Source organism: Hypanus sabinus, chromosome 5 (genome assembly GCF_030144855.1).
Source record: "Hypanus sabinus isolate sHypSab1 chromosome 5, sHypSab1.hap1, whole genome shotgun sequence".
In the NCBI taxonomy this organism is placed as follows: Eukaryota; Metazoa; Chordata; class Chondrichthyes; order Myliobatiformes; family Dasyatidae; genus Hypanus; species Hypanus sabinus.
The window spans coordinates 54,133,644-54,160,479 of record NC_082710.1 but is presented as its reverse complement, the minus strand read 5'-3'; the positions used below and the strand labels follow the sequence as shown (position 1 = coordinate 54,160,479).

At 39.8% G+C, this 26,836-nt stretch overlaps 1 protein-coding gene and 1 long non-coding RNA gene across 6 annotated transcripts in view; one reads left to right on the top strand and one right to left on the bottom strand.

Moving 5' to 3' along the window:
- The window catches only part of smarca2 (SWI/SNF related, matrix associated, actin dependent regulator of chromatin, subfamily a, member 2), a 118,606-nt gene extending 117,289 nt beyond the window's left edge, over window positions 1–1,317 (bottom strand). For 2 of the 4 annotated variants that reach the window (XM_059969958.1, XM_059969961.1), the window contains exon 1: window positions 825–844. The gene's annotated coding sequence lies outside the window, so the exon portion shown is untranslated. Of the gene's footprint in view, window positions 1–824; window positions 845–1,181 lie in introns of those variants that run through there. The other 2 variants (XM_059969959.1, XM_059969960.1) reach the window with 2 other exon arrangements.
- LOC132394158 (uncharacterized) lies at window positions 854–23,631 on the top strand. Of its 2 annotated transcripts, XR_009512198.1 has the most exons (6): window positions 854–1,022; window positions 15,109–15,223; window positions 18,231–18,388; window positions 18,468–18,604; window positions 21,388–21,503; window positions 22,057–23,631. It is a non-coding gene; the product is annotated as an uncharacterized LOC132394158 (long non-coding RNA). The 2 variants fall into 2 exon arrangements; XR_009512196.1 differs by lacking the exon at window positions 18,231–18,388 and having other exon boundaries at window positions 865–1,022.
- The last annotated feature ends 3,205 nt before the right edge of the window (window positions 23,632–26,836 follow it).

Sequence of the window (26,836 nt, the reverse complement as noted above, 5' to 3'; positions counted from 1 at the left end):
CAGAAATCAAAATAATACATTTTTGAAATCCAGTTTTTAGTTTTTACTCCCAATATGGTATTAGCATATGTTCGCGTAAAAAGGAATGGAAATAAAAATGAATGAGGGCTAAGTTACACGACATAATTCCTTCAGCTGTTCTATCACATTGCATCAGTCCATTTCGCAGCCTAATAGGTATTACATTACGCACTGCTACATTTTCCTCAAAACTTTTGCATTGACTTTTTCCTTAGACTGTTTTATTTTCGACGCAGAGCGGTTAGGTCATCGGTCACTACCAAAATTATGCTTGCTGGCGACATCTTTTGTATCAGGTTTTAAAAGCTTATTTTTAGAATGAAAGTCAAAATACTTTTCCTTCTGTTGTGCTTGAAAAGCACACATGAACCGAAGCGGGTAATCTTCAAAGAGAGAGGAAAAGCAAACCTACAGCAATCCTCACGGCTTGGCCTCGGGGAGTTCGGTGCATGTTTAACATAACTTCACCCCGTTTTGCTTCAAGCTCTAGGCTCGAGGAGAAATTGATCAGCACAGTCAGGCCTCGAGCAACAAAAAGGCGACGGAATGGCGGAGGCCGGATAACACTAAACTGGAAGCGGCGACCCGCGCGACTTGGGCCTCAACAGGCCGCAAACCCAGATCTAACCCACCGGCTGGGCCGCGGAGTCTTTCTACGGCTTGTTAGGCCTTTTTTTCAAAAAAAAACCTCCCCCAAGAATGAAAATACTCGAGAGCGGGCGCCAGCGCCGCGCAGCTAAAACACCAAATCAAATCCCCGGGCTCGGGCCGATTTGCCCTGCGCGGGAGGCGGCCCCACAAACCTGCGACATTGACCAGACAGGGTCCGGGCGAAGCGAGGCGCCCGGAGCCGGAGCCGGAGCGCGGGCGGGCGGGCGGGCGAGGCGCCGTCGGGGAGCGGCGCGAGGTGAAGCCTCCCCGTGGCCGCCCGGGCGGCTCGAGCCGACTCCCCGGCGGCCTCGCGCCCATTCCCTCCCGGAGAGCCCGCAAGCAGGTCTGAGGTAAGAACTCCCCCCATCTCCACCAACGTTCAACAGCCCTCCTTCCTCCGCTCCACTCCATAAAGTACATAAAGATTCAAACTGCAACAGTTTTAGCCTAAACGTGCACTTAAAAATAACCGGCTGGAAAATAAACTACGGCTAGCATGGAAATCTTACCCTTCAATCTCGCATTCATTCATTCACTGACTCACTCCAGGGCATCGGAATTTGTGAAAACAGTTGGGGGCGCTTTTACTTATATATTTATTATTTTATATATTGTAACCTTTTTTGAGGAGTTTTTTAATTGAGTGGCCAAGAGGTGATCTCATTGGTGAAGTGACAGCCATCAACTTCCCTTTTCCTGCAATCCTCTTCCTTCTTTTATTTCGTTATATTCGCTAGCTCAACAACAACTCGCTTGGCAGGAAATCCCGCCTCTACGCTGCAAATTCATTGGGTACTGTACTTACAACGCCCATAATTTCAGCAAGCAATACAAACCAAGCATTTGTGCAGAAAATAAGTTTTATATTCAAAAATACACATGCCAAAATATCAATGTTCTATTCCCTGCCTTTTAACTGCATTTTTTCTTTCACCCATTTTTCATGCCTATTTTTGTTTCTGTCTCCGAAAGAATAACGAATTAAATAGATTTATCAGTAGGTCACATGGTGGTTATGTGCACTGTAGTTATTCTTCATTGAGGATTAAGAGATGTTTGCAAACATGGAGGGAAGCTGCCCTAATCAGCGGAGAAACACTGTGAATGAACCTTCTCCGCTAAATCAAAACATGAGTTGAAGCTACACCATGTTCAACCTGGGGTGCTGATCTTCCAGAACTGGTTTGGATTCAGCAGTAATCGTAAATTAGTCTCCAGAACACCGACGAACTATTACAAAGAGCATACACAGAAGCACTGTAAAACGTTCTTTGGGTTTAATTTTGGGAATGCTTTAATTTATTGGCCATAAAGTAATATATATGTTTTGCTCTGCAGCAAAGCTTTATAGAAGAGTATCAGATATTATAGAATGAAAATGCATAGAAGCAATTAGTAGAACTCAGCCATAACTCAATTAAATGATGGAGCAGTTTCTGAATAGCCTAAACCTGTCACAACAATCTTCCTAGAAAAAAAGTATTCATAAATATTCTATTCATTTCAATACGGGATGGGAAGATATCCAGTTACAATGACAAATCTATCAATCAATCAAGGACAGGAGTAACATGTATGAAATTGGAATAAACTGCAGGAATTCATTCAACTAGAAATGACAATTATGAAATTGGTTAATGATCCAATTTTCACAATACTCTCCAAGATTAGTGGGATATTTATGCAACTTTTAAAGAGTAGACATATATAGAGATAAATTCATGGTAATTCAAGGGTGGTGGAAGCAAATTCAATAGCTTTCAAAGGAAGATTGAATCTTTAGTAAGAAGAGAAACAACATGGCTGCAGGTCAAACAGACAGCGTGGTTGGAGACTGACATGGGCTAAACAGCTCTCTAATTAATGAACAGTATAGAGAATAGACAATGAAATGTTCAGGTGTGAAGCATGTAACAACAATGTGCTTATGTTGGATTCTAGCATTTTAATCCAAGATTCTTTCAGAAGTCAACAAAGAGGTACAAAACTTGTTGCTTTGTGATCGTTTTATTAAAACTTGGCAGAAAGGGAAGTCGAACAGAACAGTGATAAAGATCTACTAGTTGAAGAAAGAGATAAAGAAACAAAAATGGCGCCAAGCACAGAACAGCTATTTTATACCACCGAGGAAAGGAAAAATTACATTCAGATTTATAGATAAGAATTATATAATGTATGGATCTATTTATTTTTGAGCAATGTCCCTCCCCTTAGCACTACATATAGATGTGATCTGCGCATGCGCTGTTGTCTATGTATATGTATTGTTCTCTCTTGCTCTCGCTGCAATGTGAATACACCAGTTAAAGCCACTTCCTGTGCACTTAAAGCCGTCTTCCGTGGTGACGAGTACGATCCTGAATGTCAGAAAATATCACGAACTTCACCAACAGTTATGAGATGAAACAGCGAGAGTTAAGCAGCACAAGAAAGCAGAAGGACCATGAATAACAGTGAAAGGCGCTCTGAATTTAAAGTGGAAATAACATGGCAATGGCTTCAGTCGAGAAAGTTGACAAATTTGAAAGCACTAATGAAGGCCGGGAGTCGTATATCGAAAGGGTAGAATTGTATTGTAACGTGAACAACGTGGAAGAGCAAACGAACACCCCTACGCTTCTTAGCTTAATGAGCCCAAGAACATAAACTCTTATGCGACCTAGCAACTCCTGAAAAGCCAGCAAGCAAGATGTTGGATGAAACTGTTACAAGTTTACAAAATCACTTGAGCCCTAAACCACTTGTTAATAGCTGAGAGATTTAGATTTGGGTACAAGAGTAACCAGTCAAAAGATAAAAGCTTTTCTGAATACATTGCAGGATTGTTCAAATGTTCCAGTGTGACTTTGGAGGTGGACTTTCTGATGCATTAAGGGACAGGCTTGTATGTAGCATGCGTAGTCAAAGCACTCAAACAAGGCTACTGGCAGAAAAAAACCTAACCTTAGAATGGGCATTGACCATTGCAGTATCGTTAGAGAATGCAACAAAGGATGTAGCGGAACTACAGAAGAAGTGACTCAAATGGGACATACACAAAATGTCCCGGAATGGTGCAAAAAGCCAGAAGTTTTTTCGACGTGGCATGTCCTCCAATGATGCAAATGACTATTGGTTCAAAGAAAAGGTCTGCAGAGAGTGTCATAGACAAGGTCACATAGAGGGAGTGAGCAAGACAGACTAAAAGCACAACCGAGTGAAAAGTCTCAAACACAAAACTAAGCAAGTGCATAAAGTTACCAAATATAAAACAGAATCAGACAACATAGAGTCTGACAAAGTATGCCTGGAACTGCATAGTGTTACTGAAGCAGATCACAAAATCATCTGCATCACTATAGATGTATCAGGTGTAAAACTGAAAATGGAGCTGAATACAGGATCAGTTTTGTCTATAATTCCAAAGGCCGACTACAACAGACTGATTTGTAAGATAACATTAGGGAAGACCTCAGTGATGCTAAAGGAGAAAAAGTGTTTCCTAAAGGCAAACTGAAAGTAAATGTGATGTTCCAAGGCCAAACATAAGAGTTAGACCATTATGTATTGAAAAGTGGAGGGCTAGTGCTCATCAAACATGAGTGGTTGAGAAAAATCCAACTAGATCGGCGCTGCAGCCCAAATGGTAGCACTAACCAGAGACCGTCACAGCTGCCTAATGCTAATGAGAAAGTGTTTGAGAGGGGTATTGGTAAACTCAAAGGCATAAAGGCCAGAAGTGAACTGGATGAAACAGCAACACCAAGATTTCATAAAGCACATCTGATGCTTATGCACTACGTCCTAAAGTGGATGCAGAACTGCAGAGCTTGGAGGTGTCCGGAATACTCTCCAAGGTTTAGTGGAGTGATTGGCCCATGCCCATTGTCCCGGAGATCAAGAAAGGGAAGGTTGGAACCGTTCGCATGTGTGGGGATTTCAAGGTGAGCATCAGCCCGGTGCTGTGTACTGTGTCTCCTGCCATGAATAAAAGAGATTTGCATCTTTGGTAGGCGGGGAGAGGTTTTCAAAGATTGACTTGTCACAAGCCTATCTGCAAAGGGAGAATAAGTAGTCTAGCAGGAAGTTCCTCACAATCAACACTCACAAGGGACAGTTCCAGTATAATTGTCTCATCTTTGGCATCGTATCAGCTTCAGCAACTTAGCAAAGAGCAATGAACCAAGTGCTCCAAGATATCCCAGGAACACAAATTTACCTTGATGACATCATCATGACTAGCAGGAATGATGAATAGCACCTCCAGAACTTTGCTAAAGTGCTTACCAGGCTGAATGAGTATGGTCTGCGAGCAAAGAGAGAGAAATATGAGCTTTTCAAGAATTAAATCTCATATTGTGGACATGTCAATGACAAGCATGGCCTACATAACTCAGAAGAGAAGATTGAAGAGGTGCTACAGACATCAAACCAGAAAATGTTTCACAACTCAGGTCATACTTGGGCCTTGTAAACTACTACCACAGGATTCTCCCAAACATTGTCACAGTAATGCACCAATTGACTGCACAGTTGCAGACAGGAGCAAAGTGGGAATGGTCAGAAAGATGTGAAAAAACATTCAAGGAAATAAAGAAATCAATAACATCCAATGAATATTTCACCCATTATGACCCATGCCTGCCCATCAGACTGGCTTGTTTGCATACCCATATGGCTTTAGAGCCATTTTGTCACACATTATGAAAGATGGATCTGAATACCTGAGCGTAGAACACAACTAGGCTCTTAGTCTAGTATGGGGAATAAAAAAGTTCCACCACCAACTCTATGGACAAATGTTTACACTAGTAACAGACCACCAGCCCCTTGTGTCCATTTTCAATCCCAGGAAGGGAATTTCAGTGATGACTGCTATCCAGTTACAACAATGGACACTATTCCTAGAAGCCCACTCTTATGATCTAGAGTTCAAGGGTACCAAACAACACAGCATTGCTGATATCTTGTCACTTCTTACACTGAAGAAGTGAAGAAGAAAACTGAAGAAGAAAAGTCTTTATACCATGTCCCAGCAGCAGCGTTCCACACCGCATTGGTAGACCAGTTGCCAATAACAAATTCTGAAACACAAATGGAAACAAGTAATGAATTGACATTGAAAAAGTCTATGAAATCACCATGCAAGGATGGCCAGCTCTTGGTAACTCTATGTTTCCAGAGTTCTCAGTGAGATGAGACCAACTGCCAACTAATGTGCAGTACTTGTGTTGTGGTTCCCTCTCAACTGCGTACCAGAGTATTAGACAATCTGCATGAAGGATACCTGGGTACAGTCAAGATGAAGAGTCCCACCATGAGTTACATGTGGTGGCCGGGAATAAATAAACGAATTGAAGACTTGGCCAAAAACTGTTTGGGGTGCCAAAAAGTTCAAAATGCCCCCCCCCCCCACAGGCTCCATTACACCTGTGGGAATGGCCCTCGTCACCATGGGAAAGAGTCCATATCGACTTTGCGGGGCTATTCATAGACTCTATGTTTTTGATTGCTGTGGATGCTCATCCAAGGTGGCTGGAGGTTATACCAATGAAGTCAATCACCTCAGCAAAGACTCTGCTGTGAGGACTATCTTCATGAGAAATGGCTTACCAGAACAAATTGTGAGTGACAACAGACCACAATACATGTCAGAAAAATTCTGACTGTTCATGAAGAAAAATGTCATCAGACATTTCAAGTCAGTTCCTCGCCACCCAGCAACAAATGGGTTAGCTGAAAGGTTTATCCAAACCTTCAAGAAGTCCATTGAAGTGACGGACAAGGAGGACGTTTCTCTACACCATGTGGTGGACAGCTTCCTTTTCGTACATCAGAGATCTGTTCATGTGACGACAAATCAAACACCTGCAATGCTGTTCATGAACTGGAATCTGAGATCTCACATAGACCTCCTGAAACCAGATCTCCAGAGGGAAATGCAGAATAAACAATTCAGCCAGTTGTCAAGTGAAGCAGCAAAGAGCTTCGAGATTCGACAGGACATCCTCGTGCATGATTACCGAGAAGACAAGTGGATACCCGGTAAGATAGCTACAAGAACTGGACTAGTGATGTACACAGTGGATACTGGAGATCAGACATAGACGTACTGGAAGCTCAACCGAGGAACACACCTGAGTGAACTGCATCCAACAAGATGGACACATTACAGTCACTGTATTCTCACAGTCACTCTCAGTGATGATGCCATTGACAGCAACATGACCCTGGAATCCAAGACAAGATGTGGTCTAGAGGCACTACCTTGAAAGAAACAGAGCGCCACCCAAAAGACTGAACCTTTAGAACTGTGAAGTTAGTTATGGATTGTTATTGTGAAAGCAAGTGTATTTTGAACACGTTTTATTTGTGAAAGGGAAATTGAATGTTTTGCACATATACAGTTCTATGTTGCAGTTATCTAAAAGGGGAGGAAGTGTAATGAATGGATCTATTTCTTTGAGAACTTTGACCCCGCCCCCCCTTAGCACTATGTATTGATCTGTTGTCTATGCATGTGCATTGTTCTCCCATATTCTTGCTATTATTTAATTAACATGTAGTTGTGCACAGACACAGCAAATTAAACAATTAGAAATTAGATGTTCAGTACTGCAGTACCAAGTACCAGTGAGAAGGCACATACTCAAGAAATGTAAAAACAAAGAAACTTCCAGAGTTTTCCAGAATTATACTTTGTACGGTCACTTAAGGCATATTTTTTTAAATATTTATTTATTAAATTTTAGAAATTACAAGAATAAATGTAAAAGTAAAATAGTAAGAAAGATAATATTAACCCTCCCCTCTCCCCTTAACCCTTATCTAAAGAAAGAAAAAAGAAAGAAAAGAAAGATTGCCTGGATATCAGAGGATCCCCACATGCTCCACGGAGTTCAAAATAACTTTGATATTTATTTTTTACTTTCCCCAATTACTATAATTTTATCTTCAAAGGACCTATGTATTTAATCCTATCTTTTGTAAGTATGGGAGCCAAATTTTCAAAAATATATCATATTCATTTCTTAAATTATACGTAATTTTTTCAAATGGAATACAATTATGTATTTCATTATTCCAACAATCCATAGTTAAGTATAAATCAGATTTCCAACTAACTGCGATAACTTTTTTGGCTACTGCCAATGCAATTTTTATAAATTTTTTCTAATACTTGTTCAATTTAAGTTTCGGTATTGTCCCTTCAATGTCTCCTAATAGAAATAAAAGTGGACTATGTGGAAGTTGTACTCCAGTAATTTGTTCCAATAAAAGTCTTAAACTTAAGGCATATTAAACTGTTATATTCATATAATAACTGTTTAAAATACAAACAATTAGTTGTTAAACTGCAAAGATAATAACAACTAAACAGTCTAAAGCAAGAATTAAACAGTCATATCCAACAATTCCCCCCCCCCCTTTGATTCTAAATCATATATTTAGAATCATTATATCTGAAAATTCAGAGGCAGGAAAATTTGTGGTATCTACATTAAAAAATAATCAGTAACTACTTAGGTAATAAATTATCAAAGGTATATATTCTTCAATACAGTCGTAAGACTATGTCATGGTTAGTCAGATTAATAGGCACACTTAAGTAATAGAATTATTCTATTACCTATCACCTTTAAACAAGTAAAAAAATGTAAATTATGATAAGGCATATTAGTAAGGATAGTATGACTTGTACTATTGAGAATCCCCAGCTTCCAGGAATTAAATGAATCCAGTGAAAGAAACCCCATTCATCAGATTAATGTATTTCAGCTGCTTCTTTATGAATACGATCAGCCAATTTAGTTATGTCTTAAGACTCATCAGGTATGTAGATATGACACTCATTGTCCATAACTGCACATGTTCCCCCTTAAATGCTAAGGGGAGATATCATGCCATGCGATTTAGAAGAACCATCTTATGTATGGTGACCATTTCTGTATGTTACTTTTCTCAGGGCTTCAGTAGTATCATTGCTTGCTCTTTCTAAGGCTGCAGAAATATTTTTAATCTCTCTTACATGCATTGCAACATCATAAAATGGGAATAAAATTGATGGGATAAAAACAATCTCCTTCTGAAATGTCTCATTTACTTCTAGACTCAGGACATGAATAGTGTTAGATATGATATTCCCTAAATTATGCTGCTTATATTTAAATAAATGATCCAGTTTAAGGCGATATGTGGGGGGGGGGGGGGGGGCGGCGTGGTCATTGTATATTTGTCTCTTGAGCTTAATGAATCATAGGCATAATGCCAACATTGCCATTGCTGGAATGTTTAATAAAGAGGGTGCATGTTTGCTCTGAACTTGCAGAAATGCCTAACATTGGTGAATATTTTGAAGTGTGTGGAATATATTGAAACACCCAAAAGGTATAGTTGTTAACAGCATTAGTAAATTCATGTGATACTCTCAAGTGTGCATTATGAGTCATCTCAACTGGCACATTATGAGTAGGGAAAATAGGCAAAAATATAACAACAAGAAATAACCTTAGAATAAACTTCACAATGTCCAGTAGTTGTTGTCTTGCTTGAAGTTTTCTGGCTGGTTAGTGACTTGCTCACTGTAGCTCAGCAATGTTGGCACTGTGACCAAGAGTTTACTAGCACAGTGCTAGCTGTCCACATCAGGTACCACTTCAGCTCACTTGCAATGCCTGGTGTGTATCCACTTAACTTTTACCTTCTACTTTCACCACCAAGTTGGTAGAAACAGCACTTGATAAGGACCTGTCGAGCTTCCAGTGGCTCCTACTGTGTTTTTCTAATCAGGGTCCACACACCAGAAATCAGGGTGTGTCTTCCTTCTGTTGGATCACCCCAAGTGGCAGAAACCTGTTGAGAAGACTGGACAATCTGAGTTATCTTCACACAATAGATAACTAAACTGTCTGCATATCAACCTCTCTGAGATCGAGGGGTCCCAGCAGTAACATAGGAAGCCCTGTTACTACCTCAAATGGACTTGGTTTTGTTTTCTTGATTGGGGTTGCTCTGATGCTACACAGGACCATAGGATGAGTGTAAGCCATGGTCCACCTTCCTCATGATATTTAGTCATTGCTTGATGGTTCTGTTTATTTTTTTGACTTGTCTTGATGACTCGGTGAAGTGAACAATGAAAAGACCATTCAATGTTCATCAGTAGACATAGTTCCTGACAAACACTTCCATTGAAATGTGTTCCTTGGTCAGAGTCAATGTGACATGGCAATTGCCATCTGGAAATATAGCCCTTGATCAGAGTCTTTACCATAAGTGTGGCTGTTGCTCTCCTTGCTAGATTAGCTTTCACCTATCCTGAAGTCTTGTCCACTATTACCCTCATGTCTGAATATTCTTGACATTTTGGCAAAGAAATGTATTTCACTTGTAAATGTAAAAATTGACCAGGTGGGGCAGGAGTACCTAATCTGCTGCTCAAGGATTCTTTTTCTGGCATGTCATGCATCCTTCAAACGTTTTTTGAGCTTGTGCCCTGAACTATGGATTCCACTACCACTGGGAGAATCCTTTCATCACCTTTTGCACACCAATGTGTCCCAGGGAGTGTATCTGCTATGCCAGATAATCTTGTATGTTCATCTGTGATACAGAGCTCAACTTTATTCCCATAATTCCAGTTGTTGGGTTCACTGCAGATGTTCTCAGAACTTCCTTTTTTTCCTTCTGCTCCTTCCCATGCTGCCCTTTTTGCAATTTCATCTGTGAATGCATTTCCATGCCTTTCCATTGTAGTCGCTTTGGAGTGGCTTTTACATTTTAATACAACTTCTGACTGCAGTTTGTATGACATCTGTAAGTTCTTGTACTAATTGGTTATTCTTGTTTGGAGTTCCTGCAGGCATAAGAAATCCTTTTTATCTCCATAAGTTTCCAAAATCATGAACAAAAGCAAATCGAGAATCAGTGTAGATGTCAGCTGATCTTCCTTCCACCAAATTACTGACTTCAGTCTGAGCCTTCAGTTCTGCCAGCGGCATAGAAGCTATGCTTCCTGTTGCCAGAATTTCAATTCAAGGATCAATCATTCGAATTCCTCCCTCAATTGTTGAGGAGCCATCAGCGTACAGAATCTGATCTTTTGCAGATGCCATGCTCTTGAATCAATACTGCTAAAATGTGTTTCTCGTAGACATACAGGGTGAATGGTCTACCTGTATCAGGGATTCTCAATGTAAGTGCAGTACACAATTTCACCTTTAAAGCTTGAAGTTGTTCTTCATTAAGAGTCACGAGGCCATCTGAGCAGTTCTTCAGCAGATTTTTGAATGGTTGGGAAAAAGTTGATGAATCTGCCACTAGCTTGTCAAAACTTTGGTTACCTATGGTTTTGTCTTTAGTCCTGCATGTCTTCACTTCCTTGGTATTTATTGGAGTAAGCTGTGACATTGTAAGATTTTGTAAATAAAATGTGTGAGAGTCATTTTATGTGCTTAACAAAAGCCACAATACTTCACTTCTATTAAGAATAAACGAAAAGCAATCACCTTACACTGATATCATTACATCAGATACCGTCTCTTAAAGTGAAAACAACAACTGAATAACAGTGTTTGTGACACTGTCATAATAGACACTGTCTATTATGAACAATATGTGTCACCACCACCCATTGCATTACCCTACACACCCCTTCCCCTGCCCACCCTATCCAGAACTCACCAAAACTGGCATTGTGAGTCTGCCTGGATCTCATATGAGCCACTTAGCTTGGGTCCTATGTGCCTTGGTTGGAGTAACAGCAAGTGCTTTGGACTTGTCCAGGGCTGTTCTGACACACACACACACACATGGTCATGTTGTGATGAGGCGGAGTATGATAGTGGAACCAGCCAGCTCTTGCTGGGCCAGTTTAAGGTGATCTACAGAAATACCTTCAGGTTTACCATCCCTATCTACAAAAAGAGGTCTTTTCATTCCATTTCAAAACAAGTAACGGGCCGTTGTAAAGGGGCTTAAGGGGGTGTTGATTTGCATCATGGTGGACAAAGACAAACAAGGTAGAATGTAGGTCAACTGGAACCCAAGACTGTTGTACACCATGATGGGAGGTAGGAATAGGTGTAAAAGAATTGAGATTACTGAGGAGGGCAGAATGCTGTTGAGATGCCCACCAGGCAGTCGGGGTGTCAGGAATAAAATCACCCGGCTCCCATAGTAGCTGCCCATACACTAACCCAGCTGTGGAGGACTGCAGGTCCTCTATTGGAGCCATTCTGAGTCACAGCAGAACCCACCTGAGATGATTGTGCCAACACTCATCCGTCAGGGAGGCCCTCCAACAGCCTTTAAGGAATGGTGAAACCACTCGCACAGGCCATTGAAATAAATGTGGGTGACACGCACTGGCGTGATGCAATTTAACACCGAAGTTCTAGGCCTTTGCAACCCCGAGGTTTGACATGAATTGGGTCCATGCCCTGGGTGCCAAACCAAGCAACACAGGTGTTGATAAATACCCTAGCCACGTCGGCAGCAATCGTCGATGCTAGAGAGACGGCTGCTGGCTACCTGGTGGTGTGGTCCAGCATGGTAAGGAAATGTGTGAAACCTGCGGGGGCAGGGTGGGGGGGAGAGCGGATTAACCAGGTCCACATTCAAGTGGTCAAACCGTTGCCAGGGACTCGAAAGGTGCCCGAATGTGACAGTAAATTTTCGCTTGCTGACACACGACACAGGCTGCACTCCAGTCTCACTCATCCTTCTTAAGGCCGTGTTACACAAACGTCACAATTTCTGTAAAGCCTTCTTGACTGGATGTGAGATGCCATGAACGGAGCTAAAAACAGTATGCCTCCAGTTTGCCAGTACTATTGGGTGAGGGTGAGCAGTTGAGACATCTCACAGGACAGAAAGTCCCGTGCCTCCAAACTTGATGTCAGCCAACCACAGGCCTGTGACAACTGTCCTATAAGCCTGGACCTCTGGGTCAGTAGCTTGGTCGGCATAGTCAACCCCAATATGCATGGCATTTTCAGTAGGGCATGACAGGCAATCAGCTACATCATTCTTTTTCCCTTTTATGTGTTGTATGTCAGTCATGAATCTGAAATGTAGGCCATCACACGCACAAGAGGTTTGTGGTCAATGAACACCTCCAGCAGAAAACAAAACTGGCAGATGGCCAGACCACTCAAGCATGCGATTAGGGGCACTGCCTTTAAGGGCGCTATACAAGAGGAGCATAAGTTTAGCAGCTCGCGGAATGAAACAATGATAGAAATTCACCATACCTAAAAACTCTTGCAGAACTTTGGTAGTGCGGGGCAGTGGAAAGTCCATAATAGTGGTGACTTTTGATGGCTGGGGTGTCACATGTTCCTCAGAGATGCTGTGGCCAAGAAAATCAATACTAGACAACCCAAACTGGCATTTAGCAGGGTTAATAAACAGCCCGTGTTGGCTTAAGCACTTGAAAAGTGTGTGGAGATGTGATGTGTCGGTAATAGACGCACCTGTGACAGGTATGTTTTCTAGGTAAACAAAAAGAAAACCTAAGTCTTTTAACATAGAGTGCATTAGTCAGTAGAAAGTCTGTGCTGCATTTTTCAGCCCAAACAGTATACTCGGAAACTCAAATAGGCGAATTGGGGTTATAACAGCCACTTTGCAAGCATCCTCAGTGCACACAGACACCTGATGTAATAGGCAGCCATCTATTCCAGGGGATCATGGGTTTGTGCTACTGGTGGACTGTGTCCTCTCCGGGGCGCAAGCTTGGGCGGGAAGATTTGAAGAACCGGCTGTTGCCCATGCAGAGGGCTCCCCCTCTCTACGTCACTGATGTAGTCCAGGGGAAAGGCAAGTGCCAATACAGCTTGGCACCAGTGTCATCGCAGAGGTTGCCAGAGTGAAGTTGTAAACAACATCAAACTGCCTTAGGGACCCCGGCTCTGGATTTCTTCCTCGGGTTTTACTCCCAAAGCCTTCCCCATGGATGGGTATGGCTGCAAGGCAGCGGAGGTTTTTCTTCTCCTGGGCGGGCTACCGTCCAAGGCTGGCAAGCCGCACCTGCCCAAGGCACCTGATGGTTGCCCCGAATTAAGTCCACATTAGAAAAAAATTACCTTTCTCGCTAAATGGGCTGAGAAGTGTTAAATATGTGGGACCGGATGTTGATCAGGGGGGTTGGCCTTGCTAAGGCAGCAGTAATTGCCACATGGACAGCAACCACCATTGGACATAGAGACCATGTGGAGGGGTAAAGCCCAAGGGCTATTCAACCTGCGTACAATGCCAAGCATTTCCTTGTTAGCAAACCCAGCCTTCGCAGTGTCCAGTGTTTCTGGGTCCACAGGTGTGCGTGGACTGGCGGGCCAGTTGTGGAAATGGGGACCCCATGCATTGTGACTGCAGCAGGAAATGTTTATCTTTTTATCTGTGCTCCACGATTTGTACAAAGTTAAATTTTAGCTCTCTACCAGCTTGCACATTTAATCTATGCTCTATTGGTTTGCATGGGACTCTACCAGTTTGCATTCCTTTTTTGCAGATCCTCACTCCTAACTCGCATCTGATATTCAAAGCCAGACCCTTTTCCTCTCAGACAACAGAGGAACAGAGAAGTTATATTTCCTTTGTTGCCCACTGAAAATTCTTCATAGTTTTTGAATGTTCCTTAACCATCCTGCTGACTATGCTACTTGTTGGATTCTGGTGTTTTAGTCCAAGTTTCTTTCAGAAGTTAGGAAAGAGGCACAAAACTTTTCCCATCTTAATCATTTTATTAAGAGAACAAAGGGAAGATGATAGGGGTCTACTAGTTGAAGAGAGAGACAAAGGAACAAAGGTGGCACCTAACATAGAACAGCTATTTTATACCACAGAGATACGGAAAAATTCCATTCAAATTTATAGATAAGTATTAATTAATTAGAAAGCTGATGTTCGATACTTTAGTACCAAGTTAACCAATGAGAAAGCATATATTCAAATAATTCAGAACGAGGAAACTTCCAGAGCTTTCCCGAATTATACTTTGTATAGTCACTAGAGGCATATTAAACTGCTAAATGTATATAAAAACTACTTAAAATACAAGCTGATAATTAATTGTTAAACATCTAAGAATTGCACATCCAGAGCCAATACAGTTAATATAGATAAAAAATACATTATATGATTCTCTTACCTCCAAATACTCTGCCCTGGCAGTAATTTTTGTGTCTTTAATATGGTAAAATATTAAACATAGGTGTTTATAGTAATGAGAAAAGGCAGCACTGACTTTTAACCTTTTTGTCCTTATTTTCTGATAACAGTGTCCATTATATTATTCTATAACTTTCAGATTCCTGGGCAATCCTGAAAGATTGTCAAATTTTGTTTGTATATTTTGATCATATACTTTGTATTAATTTTTAATAAAGAACATTTCATTTGTGCCGTTAAGATTTTGCACTAGTCTTTTATGAATTTTCTTCTTCTCAACTACAGTGTATGTTGGTCATAGGAAGAGACCATTTCGTTCAGCATAATGTCATATACTGTATTTCCTGTATACTGCTACTGCTGTATTTCCTGCTACGATCTGGTGGTTTGACTGGAGCAGGTAATCAGTTTTGCCTAACCTTTCACTACATCATTTAACAATTTTAAAACTAAGCAGCACATTAAACAACGTTCATCACTGTAGCGCTGGGGTTCCTAACCTGGGGTCCATAGACCCTTCAGTTAATGGTAGGGGTCCATAGCATAGCAAAGGTTGGGAGCCCCTTCTGTTAGTGATATTATCTCATGAGGTTTTAAAGGGAACTTGTTTTTAAATAAGCAAGATAAGTACTTGGACACGCTAAGTAACAGGAAAATTTACAGTAAATGGAAGAAGATATTGCAGAAGCTTAAATTCTGAGCTTTATGAATGGATATAAAAAATTGGTGAAAGATCAGGGAAAAGATTTACAAGGCTAATGTTTAAATTCTAGAGAAAATAAAATTGAAGAGGAGGGTAGTGGTGGAAGTTAACATGATCAAAGTCTTTAAGCTAGTAAAAGACCAGTTGGAGAAACTCTAGTGGTCAAAAACTAAAGTTCATAATTATAAGATGTCCTTCAATAAGCTTACATTAAAAAATCAGATGAAATCTACTTACCCCAATAGTTGTAGGAACTATTATTTGCAGAAACTAAGATGATTACCACTTATTCGCTGATATATTTGTGGGAAAATGTAGTAAACACACTGCAGAGGAAGGATTAATCGGATACAGTGATGTTGAATGCAATAGAGTAGGAGGAGGTTTGAACAGACCACAAGTACCTGCAGAGACGATCTGGGAAACTTGATATAAAACATATGAAAAAATAAGCAGACACTGTGGACTCTTTATAGTAACCTTTCATTATAAAATTGAAATATAAATTCCAATTTCCCATCAATAAATGCTGTCTGGACTGTTGAATCTCAAAATAATTTCCATTTTAACTTCCATTTCCAGTAAAGCGAGACTGTTAATATCAACTTTTTTAGTTAGCCTGTTAACACAAAATTTCCTTGGATTATCTTTATGACTATTTTCCATTTACTGCTGATTTACATTCATGAACCTGCAACTTATGTTACCATTTGTTACCCTATTAAGTGTATTAAGTGTTGATGTGTTAAACTTTAACAAAAGCTTGAATTTTTCAAAAAGTTATATGCAGTTACTGTTAAAATGATTCACAATATATATGTTCCTTCAGTGGACACTTTTAAATAAATTACATAAATGTTCAAGACTTTCGAAAGCTATTTATAGGTTTTTGCTAGTATTGCAATGATAGACAAGCTTCAACCCATTTGTCAGCTTATTAGTTTCACAAGAAAAATGAGTCTGTTTTCCACTGGGTGGTTATTATCAAAATCAACCAATTCAATCAGAAATAAGTAGACACTGGAGGGTGTCAAACCCAGATTGGTTAAAGACAGAATTTGAGCCTGGGGAATAGTGTTAGAATAAATCAGGTCATTTAAAAGGCAGGGCTTAAAGCTATCAGAAGTAGATTGAACAGTGTCAGTTGGGAGATTACTTTCTCCATTTTTATGAGCAGAAGAGCTGAAGATTGTGGATGAGTTGACCATCAGTCCTCAAAGAAGATATCCACTTTTCTTCAGTTGCAGCAGCCAGATAAGCAGAGGAGAGGAGCTAGCAGCTTTTAAAAAGTTGCTTTTTACACTTGGGGGCTAGTTTTTCACCAGTTGCAGCAGCAGCCCAAGCAGCTTTTATTAAAAAGCCTGTAATTGGCTAAGTGTATGGCAACTTAGACAATTAAAGGAAGGTAGGGTAAAGAGGAACATCCATATGCAAGTGGACCTGGGTAGGAGTAGGAATCTGAGGCAACATCCACACTACACCGGATAAATCCGTAACCGAAGCTTTTTCTCTTCGTTTTTTACCCTCCATCCACACTAAAATGACGTTTTCATCCCCCGAAACTGGAGCTTTTCAGAAACGCTTTCCAGGGTGGGTATTTTTGAAGATGCAGCTCAGGCAGATCAGTGTGGACGGGGTAACCGGAGACTTCTGAAAACATTATCATGCGGCAGCGCGCTATTTCATTGGTTTCTTGAACGCAACCTAACAATTTCAGAACAGATGGCAACGAGACTGAAGCCAGAAGAGTTAGAAATGTACTCACCAAATACTTTGACCCATAACTTACTGAATAAATAAGTATACTCACTTTGCCCTGTTTTCTGTCCTTGCTCGTATGAAGGTGGTTTACCTATTTAAGCAAGTACTTCTCTGACAATAGATGTGTAACAGCCTAGTGTAACATTGTATGGAAATACAAGATAACACTAATGCAGACATTAAAACATTCATACATTTAACAAGGTGCTTTATTAATGAGTTAGTCAGTTTTTTAATGTTCGTCGTCAGCTGTGACAATCTGTCCATGAACTCCCTGTCGGTTGCCTCCATACACTCCAGTATTTGTTTTTTTTTTACTTTTAAGTTCTCCTGTGCGAGAGCCAACAGCTGTCTGTCGTTTTAAGTTTTTCTATCTAGTCTTTAACTACACAAATGCACACTTTTATGGCGAGATTCGACACCAAACCTATCGCTTGTTTTCGGTAGATGTGTCCTGCGCATGCCCAGTAGGAGATAATTCGCCGAAATCTCCATTTCAATGTGGATAGAGATATTTTCAAAAACGCGTAGCATGGACACCTATCGTTTTTACGTGAAACCAGCATTTTCAAAATTATCTGGTCTAGTGTGGATGTAGCCTGAGTCTTTGACTTGAGAGGCTTCAGTGAGGAGGCACCAGTGAGTAACAGCGAAGGTTTTTTAAATAATATATTTCTTAAATAAAAACACCAAATTACAATAATTAGGTTAGGTAGGGATGCAGGATGAGGTGATGAGTTGTGGCTGCATGATGTGAGATCTGGTGGACCCCATTGTGGTTCCTGGTGATCACATCTGCAGCAAGTGTTGGTAGCTTGAGGAACTTGGGGGAAAAGTTGGTGACATGGAATCTGCCTCAAACTGGGACGGGGAGGTAAGTGGGCACTGTATTTCAGGAGGCAGTTACACCCAGATAACTACTTCAAATTTGTTTTGTGGCCAGGGACAAGAGAGTGTGTCTGCACGCGAGGATATACAAAGGAGAGCAGTGGGCATTTTTTACCGGATTTTCAGAAAGACTTTAATAAGGTGCCTTACACGAGGCTGTTGAACAAGATAGGAGCCTATGGTATTTCAGGAAGGACACAAGCAAGTAAAGAGGTTGGCTGCTGAAGTACAAAGTGCATTTATTATCAAAATGTGTATACTATATATAACCTTAAGTTTTATCTCCTTACAGGCAGCCAAAAAACAGAGAAACCCAAGGGAACCCGTTAAAAAAAAGAAGACAGTCAAATGCCTAATGTGCAGATAAAAAAGCAAATTATGGAAGTAATAAAAATAAGCAAATAACATTCAGAACTGAAGTTGATGAAAGTGAGTTCACACTGCAGTCAAATCAGGAGCTCATTAGTTGCAGGCCACACCCTCAGTTCAGTGCAGAGCAGAGAAAACCTCATAGAGCAGTGAGCTGAACCAGAAAGTCCCACGCCTCCGGCCCTGACATCCTGACCTTCTCAAACTTGCCCAGCACTTAAATCGTCCAAACTTTAGGTCATCCCTCGCTCTTGGGCCCAGGCCCCACTGCCTTGATTCACCTTGCATCTGACCTTTCCCATTTGGCCAATGCTTAAGTTAATCAAACCTTGTTTCCTTCCTTGCTCCTGGGTCCCACTTTTCTCACCTTGTTTCTGCTGTATCCAATCACCTCCAAGTCTGCCCTAGCGATGGCCAAGCTCATTTGCCGATCTTGTGCCCAGCCCCACCACCTCAATTTGGCCCATACAGACCACACAACGGTACTGCACCTTGAGACTCCATCCCAAAAAAAAAAAAGTGGTTGAGGTAGGTAAAAAGCTCAACCGCAAAAGGGAAGTTACGTTGATTGCAGTGATAATTTACCACAAAAGTATAATTAATAAAGTAGTTAGTAGTTTGTTTGCTACCAGCAAGTGGTCACTGTGCTTCACCAGTGCCATCATAAACCGGCACTGACTGATAAAATGCAAAAGGTGGGAATAAAGGGGGGCTTTTTCTGGTTGGCTGCTGGTGTCTGTTGGGTGTGCTACCTTTCACGTTATATGTTATTGGTCTGGATGACAGAATTAATAGCTTGGTGGCCAAGATGATACAAAGATAGTTGGAGGGGAAGGTAGCATTGAGGAAGCTGGGAGTCTGCAAAAAGACTGGAACAGATTAGGAGAAAGGGCAAAGAAGTGGCAGATGTGGTACAGCATAGAGAAGAGTATGTTCATGCACGTTGGTAGAAGGAATGAATTCAGAAATCAGATGTTCAAAGGGACTTGGAAGTCGAAGTGCAGAATTTCCTTGCAAGTTGAGTCAGTATTAAGGAAGGTATCTGGAATGTTCAAATTTATTTGAGAAGATGAGAATATAAAAGCAAGAGAGTAATGCAGAGGCTTCATAAGGCATTGGTCAGACCACATTAGGAGTATTGTGAGTAGTTTGGGGCCTCATATGTAAGAAAGGATGGGCTGGCATTGGAGAGGGCTCAAAAGAGGTTTACATGAATGATCATGGAAATTTTTATTTTAAATTTATTTTATTTATTTTTATTTAGAGATACAGAGTGGAACAGGCCCTTTTGGCCCAAAGAGCTGCACCACCCAGGACCCCACCTATTTAACCCTAGCCTAATCAGAAGACCAATGACCAATTAACCTACTAATGTTTTTTGATTAATAAATATAATAAAAAATATGTGATTTTTCCATTTTTGTTCTAAATATTCGTAGTATGCATATTGCAAAAAAAAACACTTAAAGTGCCGTGCAGTTTTCAGACTGTGTAAAAATTTCCTGTTCCGAGCAATGGTTGGTCTGCACAGTTGTAAAAAAAAAATTAGAGGGACCATTAGTCTTACTGCAACTGTATCAGACGATAGTGAGATCAGACCTGGAGTATAGACTGTAGTTTTGGTTTCCTTGCCTAAGAAATCTTAAAACATAGAACATAAAACATAGAAAATAGGAGAAGCAAACTTTGGCCTCCATTCAACATGATTATGGCTGATCACCCACATTATCCTGTTCCTTTATTCTTTTACCGCTAAGACATACTGTGTATTTACCTCATTTTCAAACATATTTAATGATTTGGTCTCCATTGCTCTCTGTTGTAGAGAATGTGATAGGTTCACCATCACGTGGTGAAGGAATTATCCTGATCACAGTTCTAAATAGTATATCCCATATGCTGAACCTGTGACCCCTGTTTTGGAATACCCTATCTGTTGAAACCATGCTCCCTGGATCTAATTTACTGTATATAGTCCTATTAGACGTTTATAGCTGACTATGAGATACCCTCTCATTCTTTTAAATTCTAGTGAATATTGAGTAATCAATGCAATTGCTCCTTATTTGTCAATCCAGTCATCCTTAGAATCAGCCTGGTAAATTATTGTTGGACCTTTCTGAGATAAGGTGACCAAGACTGCACAATAAGCTACTGATAGGATCTCATCAATGTGTTGTTCAACCATTAAAACTCCATTTTGTACTTAAAATCTCTCGCAAAGAAACCAACGTAATTCTTTCTTTCCTAAATGCTGGCATTACTATTTTACAGTAAGGTGAAAAGAATATTATAAACACCAACACCACTTCCACCTTTTCTTGTCTCCCACCTGTAAGTGTTTCTTAATACTTAATTTCAGGTATTTTTCAAAATTACAAACTAATGTCACACAACCTTTCAAGGCAAGAAACACATCATTTTAGGTATAAAATGAATGTCACCAAAGGTACTTCAGCTTTTTAGAAAAGTAGCCTGATCTGAGTATTCCAGAATCTTTATTTTTGTTTGAAGCATTCCATCTTGTCTATATCATTGACATATATTTTGAATAGGTGGTGATAAGCACTGATCCTTGTAGAGGCCCAGAAAAAGAATAAGAATGCAGTTATAGAGGAATGCAGCTAAGATTGACTGGATTGGTTCAAGGGATGGTAGCTCTGCTGAGAGAGGGGAGGTTGAGTAGACTTGGCCTCCATTCTTTAGAATTTAGACAAATGAGAGGAGATCTCATTGAAACTTACAAGGTTCTTATGGGTTAAGTATAGTAGTGATCTGCAACCAGGAGCCACAGTCTTTCAATAAGTTGTTTAGGACTGAAGAGATATTTATTTATTCATCAGATAAGAAATCAATGGAATTCTTTAACCTGGAGAGTGGTGAAGGGTCAATCCCTGAATTTGGTAAAAACAGAAATGAACAGCTTTCTGGATGTCAATGGGAATCAAGGATTTTGGAGGTAAGGTAGAATTCAGTCATGATATTGAATGGAGGGCCAAATAATCTATTGTTCCTACTTATGTTCTCATGTTATGTTCATTTCCATATATTTTTGTTACATTTACAGTATTTGTATTTACTTTGCCATTAAGATTGTAGGGGCAAAACTAAACCAGAACAATTGCTGTTAGCCTGTGACTGCTACAGAGTTGTTATACTTGCATGACGCATCCTCTGCTCCACTGATTGCTCCAAAAGTCAAATCTTGTATTTGATCCTTTATCATCAATTAGCAACCAGAGAAATTTGAAGTGACTAACTTACGTGGATCCAAGTCTAAGCTAACTTTATTCAGCAATATTAAACAGTCAGCAAAAGATAGAACCTCTTCAAGTCCCAAGCTACAAACTGCAAGAATACTTAACTTATTCCCTTTGCTTTTACTAATGTGACATAATAAACACTCAATATGTAACACAAAGCAGATAGAGAGCAGATGCATGGCTCCTACAAAGATGTTATTGGCATAAATCATCAAGGTTTATCATATAGATTTTTTGATTTATTTGCAGATGGATTATTGCAATCCTCCAGGTTGGGAGGTTCAGCTCAGAGTTAATAACCTTAACTAGTTAACCAACACGATTACAGAAACAGCAATGAAGAATCCTTCTACATCTGTGTGCAATGGTATTCCAGAGCCTCCACCTGGGACTTGCATGACTGACAGTAAACGGACAGAAAGCTACTGACACAATGAAGGAAGCCGTGAACGTCGCCAGAGATGGAGGAGCTTCATTACTGCCCTAAATGTGAGCAACGTAACAGGGGAAAGAAGAAGATTATTGCAAACAACTGCATTTCATAACTTTCAAAACTGTTTTCTGTTATGTTTATGCATTGTGATTACTTCTCTTGTTACAGTGAAAAAAACTAAAGGCAGTCCTCTTCATATATCACCATCCACCAAGAATGAAAAGTATGAAATGACTCAATGACAAACTGAATGATTCAATTCAGACTGATAACTTACCATACCTGGTCTTGCAAGCCACATTGTTATGTACTTTTATCCAATGTATACAGCAGACAATTAAATGTATTTCTGCTGCATTTCATTTCTGTCCATAAAATTAAACTGCTGGTGGTGAAATTGTTCATGGATATCCTCATGATATCCCTTCATCCAATATTTTGGATGAGTAGATGATATTGTAAAGACTTCAATAATTATTGTAAAGTGTCTGACCATTGTCACCAGCACTAATTTCTACTCTCATAAATGAAGATTTTAAAAACATATGCTTGAAACTTCCAGTGATGATGAACAATTTGTATTTATTTATATCTACAACATAACAAAACATTCCAATATACTTTACAGGAAAATATTAGTCATAATTGACACTGAGCCACACAAGATTTATGTCTTAATGGAGGAAAGTGAAGTAGAGGAAATTTTTGATCTTAGGCTCTAGATACATGGAAGACTAGGCACAAATTAAAGGGATGACAATAACTTAATGTTCACAAGGCAATAATCAAATGAATAGTAGGTTTGCCATATGACAATAAAGTAGATTTGGTAGATTAGAACCATATTTTCTAGAGTTCAGAAGGACAAGAAAAGATCGTGTTTAAATTTACAAAGCTCTTAAAGAGCTTGATAAGGCATGTGCAAAGAGGATGTTTGCCCTGAACGAGGAGTCTAGGTGCACAGTTTGAGAATAAGGGGGTAGGCCTTTTAAGACTGAGAAAGGTGACAAACCTTTGAAATTGCTTATTCTTTAACAGCCAGGGAAGCTCATTCATTATGTTCAATTAAAACAGAGATCAATAGATTCCTGGGCATTAAGGAAATCAATGGATATTCAGGTAGTTCAGTAAAGTGGCACTGAGATGCAATATTGGCAATGATCTTGATGAATTGTGGACTGGGTTTCCTCCTACTCCTATTTCTGATGAATGTAGAGCTCTGAAAGGGTTAGAGAAGATTACAGAGCCAGCACTTGAAATGCAAGGATGAAGTTGGAACTAGTGTATGTCAATAAACACCAGTAATAATGCAAATCAGAATGTGTGGCAGAATTTGCAAGACAGGAAAGTAAAGGAGTCTGGGGCTGAAAGGAAAATTGGATAGGCATGAGTCAATGGGTCAAATGGCCGAATTCTGTTCCTATATCTTATGGTCTAAAAATAAGTTGCCTTATAATAGGAGTTTTGGGAACAAAATTTAGCTCACATCAAACCTGATCAAATTTTTAATATAAACCTTAACCAAATCTTGGCCTTGCTGAATGTTGTACCAAAGTCAAACTTCTATGAAATTTACTGAAGATTATAATCTCCCTTCATTTTGCTGTAATCTTTTGCATCCAACTTACATTTTTGGTTTGGCATCATTGTGAGGCAAATTGTTAATATCCTCTGACATTTCTGTTTTAATAATATTGATTCGCCATTATCTTTCCTATAACTAATTAAAATTAAATTTCATTATATTGGTAGCTAAGTCAGCTTCTTCTCAGTTTGGATTATTTTCCTGTCTGTGCTTCACTTCCTAAGTCAAGGATAGGCACGATCTTTAAAAGGAACTCAGCAGGTCAGGCATCATCTATGGAAAAGAATAAACAGTTGACATTTCAGGCTGAGTCCTTTCTTTAGGACTTGGCATGAAACACTGCCTGTTTATTCTTTTCCATAGATGCTGCCTGACCTGCTGAGTTCCTCTAGTGCTTTGTGTGTGCTGCTTTGAATTTCCAACATCAGCAGACTTCCTCATGTATATGATCTTTTAAGTGTAATATTTAACTGCAAATGTAACTTTTAACTGCAGGGTGAACTAATTTAAGACTGGAATTGAAACTTTTAACATTATATAAATTAACATGATATATCGGAGGTTAGATTTCTAATGGAAGTAAATTGAGCCTGTAAAGCTGAATTTCATCTGGTGATATTTATTTTATATTTAACATTTTGTAAATTTGGAAAGTACTTTAGAATCAGAATCAGGTTTATTATCACCAACATATGTCATGAAATTTGTTGTTTTGTGGCAGCAGTACAGTTGTAATGCATATATTTACTCTAAGAAGAATATGTTACTAATAAGAATGTATTAAAAGTAAATAGTACAAAAAGAGAGCCAAATAGTAAGGTAGTATTCATGCATTCACGGACTGTTCAGAAATCTGATGGCAGAGGGGAAGCAGCTGTTCCTAAAGCATCAAAATGCATCTTCGGGCTCTTGTACCTCCTTTAGACAGTAGTCAAGAGAAGAGAGCATGTCCTGGATGGTGATGGTCCTTCATGGTCGGCGGCTGGTGGCACAATGGCATCAGTGCTGGACTCCGGAGTGAAGGTTCCTGAGATCGAATCCAAGTCAGGCCATCCCCTGAGCATGCTTTCCATCTGTGCTGGGTTGAGTGACAAGCTAGCCACTCGGCCTTGTAAAAAAATACAAGGGTCGAGTCAGGAAAGTTTATAATGTGACCCAGTTAATCTGAAAGGAGACCAATCCTGACCCCACGCGCTGACAGTCTGGTGCGACACACTAAAAAAACTGATCCTTCATGATGGGTGCTGCCTTCCTGAGGCACCGCCTTCTGTAGATGTCCTTAATGGTGAGGAGTCTAATGCTTATGATCAAGCTGTGCCGACAACCCTCTGGAGCTTTTTTCTGATCCTGTGCATTGGTTCCTTACATACCAGACAGTGATGCAACCAGTTAGAATGCTCTTCACTGTACAATGACAACTACATCTGCAGCTTACCTTATGGTTGAGAAGGCACTGCAACTTCAGTCTTACAGCTTTCTCTGATGGTTTTACATGAAGTTATTTATTTATTGTTGCATATTATTAATGAGGATGATGCACCATCAATAACTCACACTGAGACGTAGGCGAGATATCGGCTTTTATTGACTGGAAGAAGGAACCAGGAGTGAGTGTCTATCATACAAGGTCCTGGAGACTGAGGCCGATCTTCAGGCCGCAGGTCGGCACATAGTTCACCACAGAGGAATAGTATTCTTTCAATAGTGATGTGGTTTTCTATATGGTAGTTGTGAAAAGAGTGGGACATCATGGAGTCAGGCATAGCATAAAAGCAGTAGACAATATGGGACGTTTCTTCATGTATATACATCTTGGTTTTATTGTGCTTATGAGCATCTTGATTTTTTTCAGTGTGAGTTTCAAGGGAAAAGTGTTCATTTTGCTTTCTATGCTCACAATATATTTCTTCACATTCTATTCCTGATTTTAGCTAACCCAAGGTGGTCTTATCATATCAACCTAGTCTGTTTTCTTCTTCTTAGGTTCGCAATTTATTGATGGTTCTACTTCCTGGTCCAAGATATTGGAGCTCTCAACCTTATGGTGTTGATGTAGAAACAACATTTTCACATACCAATTTCCTGTTAAATATTGCACCCTTATTTTGGACCAAACTATAGATTTAGGTATGGAATACAAGCAATATAATTATCTCTAACATTTGATTAAAGCTCAGCTACAGTATGTTGCTTAATAGAGGTTGATTTGATTGATTGCACAATGTGCTTTAACAATGATCTTATGGAAGTTACAGAAGGGAAATTAGATGACTTTGATGGATGGTGATCCACAGTTCCACACTCCCATTTTATTTATCCACTCCCATCCTTATTGCACTATGGTGTATTTTCTACAGTAAGTTATCTATTACAGTAGGAGTTTAGAATTGGTGTATACCAATATGTTCAGCATCAGAATCATGATTAATATCACTGTTGTGAAATTTGTTGTTTTGTGGCAGCAGTACATCACAATACATAATAATAAAAGACTATGATATATATATATATTAATTAAGTAGTGCAAAAAGAGAGCAAAAAAGGAAAAAAATAGTGAGGCAGTCTACATGGGTTCATTGTCCATTCAGAAATTTAATGGTGGAGGTGAAGAAGCTGTTTGTGAAATGTTGAGTTCTAAGTCTGTACCAAAATATGGGTGGAAGCAATTTGGATTTCTGCTGATTGTTACTGTTTGCAGATATTGAACCTTTGTGCTTTACCAATAAGTGATAATCATAGCAGTTGATGAAGGGGTTCAATTATTCCAGTGCCTAAGAAGAATGTGGTAATCTGCCTCCATTACTATCATTCAGTAGCACTTACATCAGCTGTGATGTAGTGCATTGAGAAGTTGATGATGAAATATATCAACTCTTGCCTAAGAAGCATCTTAGATCCATTTTGCCTACCATCACAACAGGTCAACAACAGGTGCCATTTCATTGGCTCTTCACTCAACCCTGGAACATCTGAATGATAAAGATGTGTATATCAGGATGCTATTCATTGAC